Source organism: Heptranchias perlo, chromosome 5, assembly GCF_035084215.1.
Source record: "Heptranchias perlo isolate sHepPer1 chromosome 5, sHepPer1.hap1, whole genome shotgun sequence".
Classification (NCBI taxonomy): Eukaryota; Metazoa; Chordata; class Chondrichthyes; order Hexanchiformes; family Hexanchidae; genus Heptranchias; species Heptranchias perlo.
In genome coordinates this window covers 39223795-39242800 of record NC_090329.1, presented here as the reverse complement: position 1 = coordinate 39242800, position 19006 = coordinate 39223795, and the positions used below count along the sequence as shown (strand labels likewise).

The window sequence follows — 19006 nt, the reverse complement described above, 5'->3', positions numbered from 1 at the left end:
AGTTGAACAGTGTAATGTATATCTTAATTGTACAGCCATCTGTATGTATTTGTTTAACATGCATAATTTAGTCTTGATCAGAATCTAGAATGCCTTAATTACATTGATCATTTTCCTGTTTAGTTTAGTGGAGCTTCCATCTTGAACAGTGTCTCTACCTGCCTTAAAAAAGAATCATTCATTAATTTATGTGACATATAGAACAGGTTCTTGCATGTATTCACATACTACCTGATTTTATTACATCTGTTCTGCCAGCAATTGACTGCACTCCTTCCTGACAATTACCACATCCTGTTATCCAAAAGCCACTGTTTCTGGGAAGGCAGAGATTGACCTATCAGAAATATCTGGGAGCAAAGTCAATCTATCTTCAATTGCCCTGATGCCCCTTCATCTGGCAGCAATGTAATTCTTACATTAGAGGACATCATTCAACTACACCCAACATTCATTCCCAATCCTTTTGACTTATTTGGCATTAATTTAACAAGCAATTTCTTCCCAGGTGAATTTTCTCCATGCTAAGTAGGGGCTCTTGTGGGAAAACAATCCAAATTCTTGCAACCAATTATATAAGCCATCCCGTTAGAAGGATGTGCCTCTCTGAACATAGGTCTTTACTACCGACAGAGTTCTTGTTCTACTCCCTCTGCCATTCCCCTGTAAACAATTTTACAACACCAAGTTATAGTCCAGCAATTTTATTTTAAATTCACAAGCTTTCGGAGACTTCCTCCTTCCTCAGGTAAATGTTTCAGGAGCTCCTTGAAGCCTACGCATTTATACATATAGAACAATACATGGTGTTTACAGACTGCCCCTGCAACTGCCCGTTGCCAAGGCAATCACCGTGTTCAGACAGAGAGGTGTCACCTGCAGAACCCCCGAATACACATTCAACAAAAAAACAAACAGGGAAAAAAAACAGAGAAAAAAAACAGTGAGAGGCAGAAACATCCGGAAGGCAGAGAGAGCCAGCAAATGACCCATTATATTAAAAACAGATAACATTTGTTCGCTGGTGGGGTAACGTGTAGCGTGACATGAACCCAAGATCCCGGTTGAGGCCGTCCTCATGGGTGCGGAACTTGGCTATCAATTTCTGCTCGACGATTTTGCGTTGTCGTGTGTCTCGAAGGCGGCCTTGGAGTACGCTTACCCGAAGGTCGGTGGATGAATGTCCATGACTGCTGAAGTGTTCCCCGACTGGGAGGGAACCCTCCTGTTTGGCGATTGTTGCGCGGTGTCCGTTCATCCGTTGTCGCAGCGTCTGCATGGTCTCGCCAATGTACCATGCTCTGGGGCATCCTTTCTTGCAACGTATGAGGTAGACAACGTTGGCCGAGTCACAGGAGTATGAACCATGCACCTGGTGGGTGGTGTCCTCTCGTGTGATGGTGGTATCTGTGTCGATGATCTGGCATGTCTTGCAGAGGTTACCGTGGCAGGGTTGTGTGGCGTCGTGGACGCTGTTCTCTTGAAAGCTAGGTAATTTGCTGCGAACGATGGTCTGTTTGAGGTTGGGTGGCTGTTTAAAGGCGAGTAGTGGAGGTGTGGGGATGGCCATAGCGAGGTGTTTGTCCTCATTGATGATATGTTGAAGGCTGCGGAGAACATGGCGTAGTTTCTCCGCTCCGGGGAAGTACTGGACGACAAAGGGTACTCTGTTGGTTGCGTCCCGTGTTAGTCTCCTGAGGAGGTCTATGCGATTTTTTGCTGTGGCCCGTCGGAACTGTCGATCGATGAGTCGAGCGTCATATCCCGTTCTTACTAGGGCGTCTTTCAGCGTCTGTAGGTGTCCATCGCGTTCCTCCTCGTCTGAGCAGACCCTGTGTATTCGCAGGGCCTGTCCATAGGGGATGGCCTCTTTGACGTGGTTAGGGTGGAAGCTGGAAAAGTGGAGCATCGTGAGGTTGTCCGTGGGCTTGCGGTAGAGTGAGGTGCTGAGGTGCCCGTCTTTGATGGAGATTCGTGTGTCCAAGAAAGAAACTGATTCTGAGGAGTAGTCCATGGTGAGCTTGATGGTGGGATGGAACTTGTTGATGTTATCGTGTAGTCTCTTTAGTGATTCCTTGCCGTGGGTCCATAGAAAGAAAATGTCGTCGATGTATCTGGTGTATAGTGTTGGTTGGAGGTCTTGTGCAGTGAAGAAGTCCTGCTCGAACTTGTGCATGAAAATGTTGGCGTATTGGGGTGCGAATTTGGTCCCCATGGCTGTTCCGTGTGTTTGGGTAAAGAACTGGTTATCGAAGGTGAAGACATTGTGATCCAGGATGAAGCGGATGAGTTGTAGGATGGCTTCCGGAGATTGGCTGTTGTTGGTGTTGAGTATTGATGCTGTCGCAGCGATGCCGTCATCGTGGGGGATACTGGTGTATAGTGCCGAGACGTCCATCGTGGTGAGAAGTGTTCCTGGTTCAACTGGTCCGTGGGTACTGAGTTTTTGTAGGAAGTCTGTAGTGTCGCGACAGAAGCTGGGGGTTCCCTGTACGATGGGTTTCAGGATGCCCTCGATGTATCCAGAGAGGTTCTCACACAGGGTTCCGTTGCCTGATACGATGGGACGTCCGGGTGTGTTGGCTTTGTGTATCTTTGGGAGGCAGTAGAAGTCTCTGTATTTAATACAGAATTCCCCTGTATTTATGGAGCTCTTTGTTTTAATGAGCACTCAAAAAACTTGTGTCTCAATAGCATGTTATTTGCACAGGGACACTGACTTCATTTCTTTTAAAATCATTGGCAAGCCTCTGCTTACAGAGAGAGGGAACCCAAAAGGGATGCATTGCTTTCTTCATGATGACTTATTTGTAAGATGTGTTGCAGTGTGATTTATATAATTACAAACAAACAACAAAAGATTTGCAAACATTTATTTCACGAACACAGTGTCCCTTTAAATGCAATGATTGTATGCGGTATGTAATTAGTTAGTGCTGAACTGCAACAAAGCAGTAGGGACTGGAGAATAAAATACCCTTTATCAGTAGAAGATAAACATAATGAGATAGAGTTTCCACTTTGGGCACAGTCAGGAAATTGCACCCAAAATGCACTTGAAATTGCGCTGGTTAGGTTACATTTCAAGTTTTTGCTAAAATTCATTTGCAGAATCACAAACGTAAAATCTTCGATAAAGCAGCGCAATCGGGCAGTGTAAAGAAATGTAATTGTTTCTTTCTTTTTCCGTTAAGAAGTATCCCTTGATGTATTTAAGAGTAGTAGCCTGGTGCAGTTTTATGAATACAGCTGAAAATGGGATTATCACCAAAAATAAGCATTTTTAAAAGGGTGTCCGGGCCTCCACCTGTGAGTAATCTGATTTAAAATCACTGAAAATGGCTTTGAAAAACTATACTGAACCATTTAATAGTTTCATTGGTGTACATTCGACAGTTTCTTAGTAAATTAAATTTTTTTGATATGAAAAAGCTTTTAATACATGCCTGTGCACCTAAGAAAATGAGCCCAATTTGAAGAGCCTTCCTGAACGAGCGCAATTGGCGGAATCTCGCAATTTCGACCTGGGGGCAGGGCCTGATTCGGGCAAATTGAATCTTGAACCAACGTAAAAGATTGCGGAAAACACGAGCGTAAGTGATTTTGGGCATAACTCACGTTTAAAATTCCCCGATCTTTTGCACTGGTTCCGCCGATTGCACCCGGATTGCACTGATATAACTAACATAAACAAGCAGAAACTTGACCCCAGTGCTCTGTTTACATTAATCCACATGTTTTTACCATCCTTTTTTCTCTTTCTCCCACAGGTGCTAGGTGCCATATAGTACCAGTCTCCCAAGTGGCCATTATTCATGTTTTTGTTTATTCACTCATGGGATGTGCCCATCCCTAATTGCCCTTGAGAAGATGGTGGTGAGCCACCTTCTTGAACCGCTGCAGTCCGTGTGGTGAAGGTTCTCCCACGGTGCTGTTAGGTAGGGAGTTCCAGGATTTTGACCCAGCGACGATGAAGGAACGGCGATATATTTCCAAGTTGGGATGGTGTGTGACTTGGAGGGGAACATGCAGGTGGTGTTGTTCCCGTGTGCCTGCTGCCCTTGTCCTTCTAGGTGGTAGAGGTCGCGGTTTTGGGAGGTGCTCTCGAAGAAGCCTTGGCGAGTTGCTGCAATGCATCCTGTGGATGGTACACACTGCAGCCACAGTGCGCTGGTGGTGAAGGGAGTGAATGTTTAGGGTGGTGCCAATCAAGCGGGCTGCTTTGTCCTGGATTCTTGAGTGTTGTTGGAGCTGCACTCATCCAGGCCAGTGGAGAGTATTTCATCACACTCCTGACCTGTGCCTTGTAACATGGTGGAAAGGCTTTGGGGAGTCAGGAGGTGAGTCACTCGCCGCAGAATACCCAGCCTCTGACCTGCTCTTGTAGCCACAGTAATTTTTGGCTGGTCCAGTTAAGGTTCTGGTCAATGGTGACCCCCAGGATGTTGATGGTGGGTGATTCGGCAATGGTAATGCCGTTGAATGTCAAGGGGAGGTGGTTAGACTCTCTCTTGTTGGAGATGGTCATTGCCTTGCACTTGTCTGGCGCGAATGTTACTTGCCACTTATCAGCCCAAGCCTGGATGTTGTCCAGGTCTGTGCAAATGGATTAATAGGATCAGTTCTAACAAAAGGTCATCGACCTGAAACATTAATTCTGTTTCTTTTTCCACAGGTGCTGCCTGACTTGCTGAGTACTTCCAGCATTTTCTGTTTTTATTTCATATGTCCAGCATCCGCAGTATTTGTCTTTGGATAAATAGGATACTTTGCCTGCACCTCTGGAAAGAAGTTTAATTATGATTGATATAGATATAAAAGATATTATAGAAAGAGTTGCAGGCCTTTGTAAGCCAATCAAACACTTGAGAGTTAATGTCCCATAAGATCTCACAAATATATTTCACTGTCAAGATTCAACTTTTGATAACTCTGCTTCTTGGGACATAATCTCAATACCCACAGTTTCTGTGGCAACTGGAAAACTACTTTGCAAGGCTAACACCATATATTAATAACATTGTTGAATGGCCTCTGAAACAAACATAGTTCCATGGAGACTGGGATTGGAATACTAAGTGTAAGAATTGGGTATATAGGAAAGAATATCAAATCCCAAATTTGAATATACGACTGAAAAAGAAGTATCTGCGGGACTAGGTAGTTTTGTAGGTTAGAACACAATATTTCCACGTCTGGAACCTGAGTTATAACCCGGTCCAGGCTGCAGGAAAAAAAGTCTCCAATTTGTTGGGTTTATAGGTCCCAAGTGAAGTAGGTTTGGCAGCCTCATTCCAGTTTCTCAAGGATTGACGTCTCCAAAACTGTATACAATTGGATGCACAATAGATGCAGTAGTGGTTGCTCTTCTGACATTTAAGTTAAGCTACACCGCTGAGCAACATAGCGGAAGATTTGCTCTGCATTCTACCTGACCTGCAAGTTGCTGATTCTGACACCGGATACAAATGTGAAAAATGTTCATTCCCCAATGCTCACCTCACTCACCTCTCAAAACCTAGATGTATTCAGCTGTTGACGACATGGTAAAACCTATTACAGACAAGGAGTAATATGACTTGTTCTCTTTTAGAGATCAAAAATCAAAAGTGACAATAAGAACTTGTTTTTTTTTGCTTGTGTGATTCCTGACACAGACTTATGCACCAACAAATTTTAGTGCAAATTTGACATTCTATTATTTAGGCTGATGAATAAGTGAATTCCCAGAAATCATGTAAATAAAATGGGGATGCTAATGGCACAATAATAAAGGAATGGAGTCAGCACTGGGGCTTTCAGAATATGACAAAATGGTAATATGCCTGAAAGCCTCATGACTGGGAGTGAAATATCCAGCAGAGGAAAGTGCACTTTACCAAATAAGAACTCGAATTTATTGTGACAGAAGTAATTTTTAAAAATTAATAGTGCAAACAGGGAACATAAAACCAACTTGATTGTCATAATTTTGGGTTAAATATTCAATGGGCTGAAAAGCACACCATCAGTGAAACAGGGGGGAAAAGCATCATAACTTAATGGAACAATCTGAAGCACATTGAGAAGGAAAGATTTTCCACATTGAGATGGAGTTGAATATAACTGAAAACTACATTTCCATCTAATTAATCCTGGAGGAGTAACTGAAGGGTCCATATGTGTCATTGTGCTGATGCAAATGGGCCTGTTCATTCTCTAGGACCAGTGTCAGTAGGCTAACCACGTGTCCTTCTATTGCAATGCTGGTGTTCAAGCTATTGCACTACCAGCTAATGAGCCTATAACATGTGCACAGATATAGTATGCAACACTACAGCTGCCATAACCAAGGCCACTAGAGGAATGCATGCCATTACATTTTTGGGGTTTGTACGAGATATTTTTCTCTTTTTTAGCATCATAGACCATTTCCACAAATGAACCGTCACTTCCTATGAACTAGAATTATTTTTACTTTAGTAACTGTGGCAAGCCTAGGGGTCATTCAAAAAGCCCTTGCCACTGTATTTCAGTTTAATGGATATATCACATGTCACCTTGACTTTGAAAGGCACTGGAATAAACATTCTATCAGACCATGGCTATCAGACCAACCTTTTGAACAATAAATAGACAGATGAACAGTAGCAATAACAAACTATATGTTTACAGTAGTTATAGACTTAAGGATTCCTCCTCAGGAAGTAGAAAACAACAAAGTCACTTCTCCTGTGCTAAAACTTAATGTATAACTGGACCTGAAACAAAATCCCTGACTAATTTTACATGGTGGTTCACTGTTAACCTACCACAGAGTCTCTGGCCTTCCCCTATATCTGATGGCTTAAGAATAATTGCAAAATTGGAGCAAGTTAACTTGAGCTAAACCACCAAAAGTCCTTTGAAATGAAACTGGATCAAAGGATATTAAAAGCGTACCTCTCATAATTACATTAGATGGTCAAATATTCACATGACCAATACAGACAATGCTTGTTGGTCAGACCTGCACCCCCTGTGAGTCAGTAGATTCAAATTCAATAGCTTGCTCCCATGTAACCTTGCTACTATGCAAATGTAACACCACTATTCAAGAAAGGAGGGAGAGAGAAAACTGAGAACTACAGGCCAGTTAGCCTGATGTCAGTCGTCAGGAAAATGCTAGAATCCATTATTAAGGAAGTGGTAACAGGGCACTTAGAAAATTATAATATGGTTAGGCAGAGTCAATATGGTTTTATGAAAGGGAAATTGTGTTTTACAAATTTATTAGAGTTCTTTGAGGATGTAACTAGCAGGGTAGATAAAGGAGAACCAGTGGATGTAGTATAATTGGATTTCCAAAAGGCATTCGATAAGGTGCCACATAAAAGGTTGTTACGCAAGATAAGGGCTCATGGGGTTGAGGGTAACATATTAGCATGGATAGAGGATTGGTTAACAGGCAGAAAACTGAGAGTAGGGATAAACAGGTCATTTTCAGGTTGGCAGGCTGTAACTAGTGGGGTGCCGCAAGGATCAGTGTTTGGGCCTCAGCTATTTACAATCTATATTAATGACTTAGATGAAGGGACCGAGTGTAATGTATCCAAGTTTACTGATGATACAAAAGTAGGGGGAAAGTAAGCTGTGAGGAGGACACAAAGAGTCAGCAAAGGGATATAGACAGGTTAAGTGAGAGGGCAAGAAGGTGGCAGATGGAGTATAATGTGGGGAAATGTGAAGTTATTCACTTTGGTAGGAAGAATAGAAAAGCAGAATATTTTTTAAATGATGAGAAACTATTAAATATTAGTGTCCAGAGAGATCTGGGTGTCCTCGTACAAGAAACACAGAAAGTTACCATGCAGGTACAGCAAGCAATTAGGAAGGCAAATGGAATGTTGACCTTTATTGCAAGAGGGTTGGAGTACAAGAGTAGGGAAGTCTTGCTACAATTGTACAGGGCTTTGCTGAGACCAAACCTGGAGTACTGTGCACAGTTTTGGTCTCCTTATCTGAGGAAGGATATACTTGCCTTAGAGGCAGTCCAATGAAGATTCACTAAATTAATTCCTGGGATGAGAGGGTTGTCCTATGATGAGAGATTGAGTAAAATAGGCCTATATTCTCTGGAGTTTGGAAGTATGAGAGGTGATCTCATTGAAACATATAAGATTCTGAGAGGGCTTGACAGGTTAGATGCTGAGAGGTTGTTTCCCTTGGCTGGAGAGTCTAGAACCAGGGGTCATAGTCTCAGGATAAGGGGTCGACCATTTAAGACTGAGATGAGGAGAAATTTCTTCACTCAGAAGGTTGTGAATCTTTGGAATTCTCTACTCCAAAAGGGCTGTGGATGCTGAGTCTTTGAGTATATTCAAGGCTGAGATAGATAGATTTTTGGACTCTAGGGGAATCGAGGGATATGGAGATCGGGCGGGAAAGTGGAATTGAGATTGAAGATCAGCCATGATCTTATTGAATGGAAGAGCAGGCTCGAGGGGCCGTATGGCCTACTCCTGCTCCTAATTCTTATGTTCTTTTGTTAGGGTTGTATTAAACTGTATTTCACACCTGGGTGGCCTATGAGGTATTTTTATTGGTTGCTTTCAGAACAAAGCCAGCAGCTAACAGGTGATTATCCCTCAAGTGAACTTTGTTTTATACCCAGAGGTGCCATAACAAAAAGAAAGAAGTCAATAGTATAATACATCATTTCCATCACACATGCATTCAAATATGTAAATATTTCTGATATGGTCATTTAGTTTTCTATTATAATCCACACAACCATATTTTGTAATTCCTAGTCCAATATCCTTTTACCTTCTAATCTATAGGGTCTCAGTTGCAGCTTTCTACCTACTACAGTAGCCATCTATCAATTATTCCTCCTTCCACAAACCTGCCACCTGCTCCACAAATGTATTGTGGATACTGCCAAGAAAACTGGCACACATGTTGTGATGATATGCCTCACATAATGTACTGGCTGAACATTAATAGAATGGGATTTTCCTGTTCCAACGTGTTCCTGTTACAGAATGTAAGAGTCAGAAAATTGTGGGTTCAAGTCCCACTCCAGAGACTTGAGCACAAAATCTAGGCTGACATTCCAGTGCAGTACTGAGGGAGTGCTGCACTGTCGGAGGTGCCGTCTTTTGGATGCGACGTTAAACCGAGGCCCCATTCTGCCCTCTCAGGTGGATGTAAAAGATCTCATGGCACTGTTTTGAAGACGAGCAGGGGAGTTCTCCCCAGTGACCTAGCCAATATTTATGCCTTAACCAATATCACTAAAAGAGATTATGTGGTTATTATCTCATTGCTGTTTGTGAGACCTTGCTGTGTGCAAATTGGCTGCCGTGTTTCCTACATTACAACAGTGACTACACTTCAAAAGTACTTTGGCTGTAAAGCACTTGGGGACGTCCTGAGGTTGTGAAAGGCGCTATATAAATGCAAGCCTTTATTTATATCAGAGAGGAGGTGAATCCTGAAGTGGTTGAGATCAAGATAAGCAAATTCTGATAGATAAAAGGAAAATTTTAGGTAAATTAGTTAGACTAAAGGAAGATAAAGTGCCAGGGCCCAACAGAATATGTCCTAGGATCCTGAGGGAGATGAGTGAGAAAATTGCCATGGTCGAGGAAATTGCCATGATCACATTATACTTCATGGCTGCATTGAGTGAATGTGTGTGTGCCCAAGGACTGAAGAGTGACTAATGTAGTACCCAATTTTAAAAAGAGGGACAGAGTTAATCTGTGTAATTACAGGCCAGTTAGTTTTACATCTGTGGTAAGGAAAACTTTAGAGTCTCTAATTAGGATGAAATTACAACATATTTAGATAAAGAGAAAATAGTTATAAGTAGCCAGCCTGGATCTTAAAAGGGACAATTATGTTTGACAAATCTCATAGAATTCATAGTGTACATGCACTTTAGGAAATCCTTTGACACGGTACTACGTCGGAGATTATTAGAGAAGATTAAGGGTTGTGGAATTAGGGGGAGGATAGCAAACTGAATTAAAAATTGCTCAGAAGGGAGAAAACAGCGAGCAGTTGTTAAGGGCAGTATTTTAGAATGGTCAGAAGTGTGTAATGGTGTCCCACAGGGTTCTGTTCTGGGACCATTTCTGTTCACTGTGTTTATCAATGATTTGGATATAGGCCATGGGGGACTGGTGTCAAAATTTGCAGATGATACCAAAATACTAGGTATAGCTCATTCTTTATAAGACTAAAGGAAGCTGCAAAGGGATATTGATAATATGGGGGAATGGGCTAAAAAGTGGCAAATGGAATAAAATGTCAGTAAGTGTGAGGTGATGCATGGTATGAGGAAATACAAACACAAGAAAGTGTAAGAACAATGCAGATTAGGGGGTGATATGATGGAAGTATTTAAAATTATAAAACGATAGGACAGGGTAGATAGAAGCAGACTATTTCCAGTAAATTGAGGGGTCAAGAACGAGGGTCCATAGATACAAGATTAAATGTAAGAAATTTAGAACGGAGACCAAGAGAATTGTGAGGTTATGGTGTTCACTTCCATAGATAGCAGTTGAGGCAGAAACTATGTCAACATTCAAGATTAGATTGGATAGGTGGATGAAGAAAATGGGGATATGGAAACAGGATGGGTAAATATAATTAGGACTATTTGCTCACATGGAAGATAAATGCCGACACGCACTGGTTGGGTCAAATGGCCTGTTTCCATGTTGTAACTTTTATGTATTTCTATACCTGTTGCTTAATTGCTCTAGCAGGGATCTGAAAGGTGGCAGTAGTACAGAAGGTGAACACTGTGGTCTTCTTCCCTGGCACCAGCAATGTATAATTCTCCTTATAGAGGTTTAAATAGCACTTCCAGGTTAAGTCTAAATCTGTGGAAACAGTGCATGTGAAACCAATAAATATACCTAAATTTTGCCTGTAAATAATGGGAGATGCCTCGCTCTTTACATTAATCAGGTGAGCTGGTGCCATCAATAGCCATCCACCACTGTGGAAAAAAACAGCCACCTGTATTCAGTGCAATAATTACTCCAATGCAGAGTGGAATAAGTAATTAGAAAATGGTCATACTTAAGCCAAGTTTCTCTAATGCAATCACATTTTGTGTGAAATGGAGTGAAATACTTAATTTACATACATACAAACAAAATGTAGCCACACACCCAAATGTGACATACTAACTAGACCAATATATAATCTGTCAAAAAGAAGATACAGCACTCTTTCTTACATAATGCAAAATGTGCAACACATTTTAATTTATTTTGTGCTTATTCAGGTAAAAGGTATTAGTTTTGGGGAATGGAGGACTTTCCAACTTTTGGCACTCAACGTCAGCATCAAGTTTTCCAAGATTATGTATTGCACTGGCAGATGCAAGGGAAAAGTCCATCTATTCAGCCTCCAACAATGTGCCTCCATCACATATTCTTTACATTTATCCTTGCTGCACCAGTGTAAAGTTTTCCCACACCAATCACTGTCATGGTTTCTTTGAGGGAGATTGCCAATTGTTGCTAAATTATGAGCTATTTTTTGGTGTGTACGCCTGCAGCCACTAGGAATGAAATTAGGACTTTTCAAAGTTATTTCTCTCATAACCCTTACAGCTTTTCAGTGCGTATTGGATTTAAACCCAAGTCTCAGAGGTGATAGGGCAGTGTGCAAATCCGCTGAGTAACTCAGTCCCCAATTCAACATACTGTTTATGCAGAATTTAGCCCACAGTCCATGTATGCTGGTTCCTCGGGATCCAATCCTTAAACAACCATTTTTAAACACCCTGGAGATGGTACAAAGTCTGATTCTTATAGCCCCTTTGCTCTTCCTTATTATTTTAATTTTAAGATTTTCACATGATTTTTGTATTTGTGCCAGTTTGATCTGCTCAGAATCAGCAAAAGGAAACGTAGGTGTACCGTCACCATGGTGACTCATTATCATGTATCCTGGTGGGCATAAAAACCTGCTTAATGAAATGAAAAATTAGTCATTCTCTGATTGAAAGCTTTAGAAATCACTTTTGTCCTGTAGCAGAACAAGTGTTACCTTCCAATAACCCTCCCTTTCATATTGTGGTTTTGCCCCTGCCTGAAGGTAGCTTAGAATGTTTTTAAGGTTTCCTAGGTAACTCAACATTTTGTTGGCACACCCTCCCAATTTCCCCTGACTAGCACACCACAGAGCGTTAAACCAAGTGCTGTTCAAACAGTGTCCAGCTACCTTTTAATCAATTCTGGGTACTTTTCAACTTCACAGTACTCAAACTACTTCATGAAATTGTAATTTTAGTTTTGCAAAGATAGAAAAAAAAGGCAAGTAATGTCCAAACAATTCGTTTATTCTCAGTATTTTGTTTTGCTTCAGTCTCAAGTCACTGGTATGTCAAAAACAAGTTTAGTTTTACTGGCACAGCATTAAGGGCAAGTAAATCAGCCTCTTGGAATAGTCTGACCCAAATTGACCCGAGACCAGATCTGAGTCACGACTTTTGAGGAATCTAGAAGTACAGCACCAAATGTTTTTTAGTAGATGCAGATTCATATTTCTTGATCAACAGGGAACATTCATTCGTTTTACTGAGAAATCCAGATGAAATCCAAAATTCAATGTGCAGGATACCAGCAAAGAAAAGGCGAGAAGACAAGGTAAATCAAGAAGGTAAGTCATCTGTGTCATCCTGGGAGGTCCAAAATAAATCAAAAGATATTTCCGTGAAGGTGAGCCAACCTGGGCTGTTCTCATCTACATTCTAGTCTTGACATGAGGATGAACTCAAGATAGGAAAACTTAAAAATAAGGAGAAAAAAAACATTTTAAAAATGCATTGAGTCACATAGGAGCACCTGGACTGAATATATCACAGGTTAAGTTTTTCTCCATCAATAGGTATCATTTCTATAGTTGATTTCTAGAGAAATGCAATTTGAAATATTTTGGCCTCACTAACCATGAGGAGGATTTACAGTGTTCTGACCAGGAAGTAAACATAGAGTGCTGCCTTCGGCAGCTGCTCTCTGTCATTGATAAGTGTCCTTTCTCTCTCTCATGGGGGAGCTGGAGGAAGAGAACACAGTCTAAGTTTAGCAAAAAACATTAGTGTGAGTGTAAAGCAGGAAGTCTGTTTTATATTTATGCTGACCTTTTTCTTAACATTAGCTAGTGAATGGAGAAATAAATATCCCTTATGTTCAGTGGGGGAAAGGGACAAAGAAAAGCAGGCTCAGTACTGCACGTATACTGATATACTGATACACTTATAAAAGAAAATGCTGGGATACTTCCAAATATTGTAAAACTAGCTAATAAAATCTGAAACTCCTTCTGGACTTCTTGGCTATGACTAAATACTGAATATTTTTCAAAAGAAAGTGTTGTGGGAGTGGGTTTGCACACTATACTTTAAGGTCTTGAGACCTGAGTTTCAATCCAGTTCAGACTGCTAGGATGAAAGTCTCCCTCTCTGTTGAGTGCATGAAATGAGGTTGGATAGTTTCAACCAGGATTCCAGTGGGTGTAAAGCTAAAATTTAGCTAACCACAATATGATACCAAATTAGCAGTTGTTCAAAAAGGTGATAATGATGACGGAAGGTGAGAGGTGGATAAATGAATAGCTTGCAGTTGGGGATGCTTTTATATGTTTAGGGCTGAAGCATCTTTGGGGGTTGATTTTTTTTCTATGCACTTAGTGTAGCAAAATTGTAAATGTGTTTACAAAGAATATATTTACGATTTTGCTACATCTAATAGAGAAAGAAAATCTTTCCCTTGATTTAGACAAAGTGGAAGAAGTTTTACTCTGCACCTGGCCTTTGCTGGACCAGACCTGGGAAACTCAGTTCTGACAGTTCTGTAAACGATAGAAGTGGAAATGGGTCCCATTCCCACTATTAGCATTTCTCAACTTGATGAGCATAAGAATTCACCAAAAACGAGAGCAATTTTTAAAAAACAATCTTGCCATTCTATAGGAATTTGTTTCTATTATAAGGACAGTAGATGCTGTCATTTAAAAGTACCCGTATTACATTAGTATTGATATACTATCATAGTGTGTAACATATCATTAAAAATAGAAGTGGAAATGTTTAACATCCATGTATTTGGACTAATGCCTCTTCTCTGATGGCTCTAGACATGCACTATGTCTATATCACCGAGCCACACAGGAAGAGCCCAGGTTCAATTCCTGATCTTTGCTGAGTTGGCTAATTTCAGCCATGGTGCAATAGAGATGCTACAATCAACCTCAGTGTCCCTGAACTAGAGAGGGGGGAAGGGGTGGGAGGGGGTGGAAATCAGCCTTTGTTGCTGCTTCCAATGACCTGTGCAATGTGGACATTGGGTGAGGACAGGATTGGGGAGGGCACTGTGTGGGGGATTGTGCTACAAGCTGAGATTTTTACTGATTTGAGCAACAATGTTGGTGATTTAGGAGATAGAAGAAAAGTATTTTTCATTGCCAGAATAATGAATATATACTGAAATTATTGAGTTCAATTTCTCTTTTTTTATGGATTTATGTATAACACAATTGTATTTGCTAGGGTATTTTTAAAAAATTAACAACATTAGATTTGGAATGTGCAAAGTAATGGAAGCATTTATAAATCATTCAATTATTCAATATTTCTTGTGCATAATGAATACTTCAATGTATTCTACATTAATGTATGTAGAGGATATTTAGCAGTAAAGTGACATGAGATATAGAGATCCCTTCACATTGTATGTACATCTGTGGCCATATGCCCATTAAATACTAGCCAATAGACTTTCTGGGGTGGATTTGAACCCAGGACCCAGAGGTACAAGAGGAGTACCTAGCCCATTGCCCCACACAGTTTCTTCCCATCCCTTGCTGTCCCCTCCCCCCTTTCCTCTTCTCTCGTCTTTCCTTCTGTCCTCTTCCTTTCTCCTTTTTCCCCTCCCTTCCCTTCCATTCACTTCCCCCCTCTCTCCCTTTCTCTTCCTCTCCCCCACCCTTCAGTATAGTAGTGTTTGAATTTGCTACAAGGTAACTGGTATCTCTTGCAAGGGAAGTTGAGTGGTAGTGTGAGTCTGTTTAGTGAGGTGTAATTGTTTATTGTCACGTGGAAAGATTGTTGCTTAGTAACAGCTGAATATGAAGAGTTTCCTTGCTGAAGTTGCTCTGAGCTTATTAGGAAGGGGTGTTTCAGGCCTCCTGCACAAATTAAAGATTATTAGCCACAAAATGTGTTCAACAGTCTGCATCTCATATCTCAAATCTATGTTATACATCTTAGTATCTTGTCATATATAAAATAATTCCTGCCAATCTTTAGCTACAAATCTGTGTGAATAACATTAATTCACCTTGAAAAATACAAAGTCCATATAATTTTAATTTAATAAATATATATAAAATATATTTGGGTAGAAATTCCTTTCAGCGATGTCATTATACAAATACTTGGCATGCTGTAGCAAATTCCTTTCTCCGTTGTTGTAATGGAAGTAATAACTGGGTAGAATTTTCATGGGGGCTCCCTGATCTCCCATCTTAACTTCAGTGGAAATCCAAGAGAAATGGTGTAAACTGCCATTTACTCTGTTTTTCTAGGGTTTCCGCTGATCTTCTGTCGAAGTTACAGTGGGAGATCGGAAGATCCCCTGTGGAAATTCCAGGCAATAATATTTAGAATAAGCAGGTTAATGGTGCCATTAAAAAGACAAATATGCAGTGTACAATCAAAACAATTTTGGTATCTAACTGTATGGTAAGTGCTGGAACATAGAATATACCCCAAATCTTAGGCACGTTTACCTTAAACCCCACTCCAGGATTTAAGCGCATAATCTAGGCTGATACTTCAGAGCTTCATTATCGGAAATGCTGTCTTGAAATGATAGGTTAAACCGGGGCTCAATCTGCCAGTTCACGTGGACATAAAAGAGCAGCGGAGTTCGCCTCGAGTCCTGGGCAACATTTACCCCTCAACCAACACCACTAGAACAGATTATCTGATCATTCCTCTTATTACTATTTGTGGGACTGCTGTCAGCAAATTGGCTGCAGTGTTTGCCTCTAACACAACAGTGACTACACCTCAAGAGAAATTAATTTCTGTAAAGCTCTTTGGGACATCCCTGGGATTTGAAAGGCGCTATTATATTTACAAATTATTTCTTGTTTGAGTGCTGCCGATTGCCGATGCCCTCCGACTGGCGAGGCACTGTCCAAAGATCACCGCAAACCAAATGGCAGCGTAGACCCATGATTTTTATGGGTCTTGTGCCCTCTCGTTGGATCAACTGTTTCCTCCTATAGCCTTCTAAATGAATTGAGCTAGTGCACAGTATTAGCACATTTGTGTAACGACACAAAATAGAATCATATCGCAAGCATGCCGATGAACAGGGCTGGCTTCTGTCAAAAATAATTATCTGGAAGCTTTTTTAAAAAGCTACATGATGAAAAGAGACCTATGTATCAGCTGCTTAACAAATCGAATTTAATTTGAAAAATATAACAAGGCCATTTCCAAATTAATCTGGCACTCTGCCGATATATGGATGGGGCATTCCAACGAGTGCAAAATAACTGGCCTGCATGGAACAAATCAAATTTTGATGGGCCAAAGGAGACCAGTGGCAGATTTGAAATATAAAAATGAGAGAGTACCAGAGAGGTCATTTTGACATCGATTTTCCAGGAACTGAACAGTAATAAGCTATAAAGTAAGAGGCCCTAATTCTGCTCTTATATGAGTAAAGATAATATTAATGAAGTACCTCTTACAACCATCGAATGTTGCAGGTGATGCTGCAATTAGTCTTAGTATAGCATTATAAAACCACTTGTGATAGAACATTGGTTTCTGTAGTCAGTATTAGTGCTTTTGTCAAATTCAGATCCTGCATAACATTTTTTCCTTTGGTAATTAGATTTTTTTTAAAATCCGTTTTCAACTTTTTTCTTCTTATCTCAATTCTCAATAAGAACATGTTAAAGGTAGATGACACATTTTGATATCATCACCTGCGTAACATTTCATTTGGGAAATGTGTTGATTGTCTGTTCTTCTTCTCCTTATTGGTGTGATTTTATTGGTTTCCCCACTTTCTCCTATTGGTAGATTTTGCTGACTTGGTTTGATGTTTTCATGTAATTCCGCACTGGTAGATTTTCTATCTACTTTCCTCAATTTCATTTCTTACATTCCTTACCTTTTTCGTTGTCACTGTTTTATCAATACGAAATTTGAGCCACATGTGCAGGCCTGTACTGTGGCACCTGAAGCTTGCTGCCAGACTTTGACACAGGGAGCTGGATTTCCCTCTTCATAGCAGTATCGTGGCTTCTGCTCACCACCCTGACCATGCCCCAACCCCGACCCATTTCTTTGGGTCGAGTGTCATTCAACGTGCAGGGCGGTCACCAGGCAGGATACCAGCCACAAGAGGGAGCCTGCTGCTCCCAACGATGGGAAATCCTGGCAGTGGTGCAGTGGGAGAGGAGGAAGAGGACAAGATGACAGACGGAATGGTAGGGAGAGAAATGAGGGGGAAGATGGGGGGCGGGGGGGGGGAAGATGGGGGGCGGGGGGGAAGAGGAGAAAATGGGGACAATGAAGGGGCAGCTAGCGGCCGCCTAGTGGGGTCGTGGGTTAGGGATTTACGGTCAAAGCGGCAGGTCTCACCGCTCAATTTTCCCACCTTCTCCACCAATATCTCATATTACAAATTGTTCACCGTCACTAAAGTTACACGTGCCTAATTCTTTAACAGGCTGTAAAGTCAGCTGTAACAAACAATATCTTTTATCTGCTTTTAGAAGGGAAATCATTTTTGACCAAGTGAATTTATTTTTCGCAGTGTTACCACCAGTCTTGTTCTGCGTAAGATGATTTCGAAGTTTGACAAAGGAATATTAAGTAATCCAGTGGACTGGTGTAAGCGTTCCCTATATTGCCCAGGTATAGTGCATGCACTCTCAGGCTGCAGGACCAGTGGATCTGGTTCAATCACGTGGTCAGTGATCCATTGCCAATGGAGCTACATATTTGGGTATAGAGGGGAAAAAGGAAGGGAAAGATATCTTTGTCTAGAAATTTGTTCATGCTGGCCTACAACCCAATTTTCCACAGGGGGCCTCAACCAGGCATTTGGCCCCTTATTTGCATATTCAAAGGGTCTATTGCCTGTTTCAGGCACGGGCCCTGGACGCCTATTCTTTTGCCTATATCAATATTGTGGACAGCGCACTTCCTCCCTGCCATATTGGAGGCTTAGGCCCTCGTTTACTGCCTGAAAAATGGGCATGGCTCCATTGAATTTCTAGGCCCTTGTTTTCAACACTACCACATGATCTTTCTCATGGGCACTTGCTTAGGAACTTTTCCCCATTACTTATCCACCATCACCTGCATCATAGCATTTCAACATTTTGCTCTTATATTTCAGAGAAGGCTATTGATATCAGATTGACCATACTTACTATTGGAGCCTGCTGAACTATTCCATTTTTTCATTGTTATTTACTTTTTCCCTTTTTTCTTCCTTTGAAATGGCTCATCACCATGCACTGATGTAGTGTGAGTGAGTGACTCATAGGCACCCCCTGCTTGGGAGGAGGCAGTAAGAGAAGCGAAGAAGAGAGCAAAAGGAACAGTAAAAAGAAGAGGAGAAACATTGGAAGAGGGAAAAAAAAGGATAGAAAGCACAAGAAGAAAATTCAGGTGTAAGAAAAGAAATAAACATTACTCCATTACCAACATTTCAAATTGCATGTGATAAAACATAGACTGGCAGTAATAGCTCTGTTGGGAAAAATCACACTGCAACATTAGTCAGAAAAGCATTAAAGCATTTGTATGAAATCCTTATGTCTGCTATTTTAATAAAGGAAGTATTTAAAATAAATGGGTAAGTTTCTTTATTAAAATGGCACCCAAAGAATTTCTTCCAAATGCTTTAATGCAATTGATACTAATACTGCACAGTGCAATATCAAAAGTAGCATCACTGGCAGAAGTACCAAATTACAATCA

General features: G+C 40.9%; 1 long non-coding RNA gene and 1 other non-coding gene across 2 annotated transcripts in view; both read left to right on the top strand.

Annotated features, from left to right (window-relative positions):
• Window positions 1-18735, top strand: part of LOC137321700 (uncharacterized) — a 30311-nt gene extending 11576 nt beyond the window's left edge. The window contains exons 2-3 of the long non-coding RNA XR_010962887.1: window positions 12551-12651; window positions 18550-18735. This is a non-coding gene — a long non-coding RNA (uncharacterized lncRNA). The remainder of the gene's footprint in view (window positions 1-12550; window positions 12652-18549) is intronic.
• Window positions 12859-13073, top strand: LOC137322385 (small nucleolar RNA U3). Its single transcript, XR_010963098.1, has one exon. It is a non-coding gene; the product is annotated as a small nucleolar RNA U3 (small nucleolar RNA).
• Window positions 18736-19006: the final 271 nt, after the last annotated feature.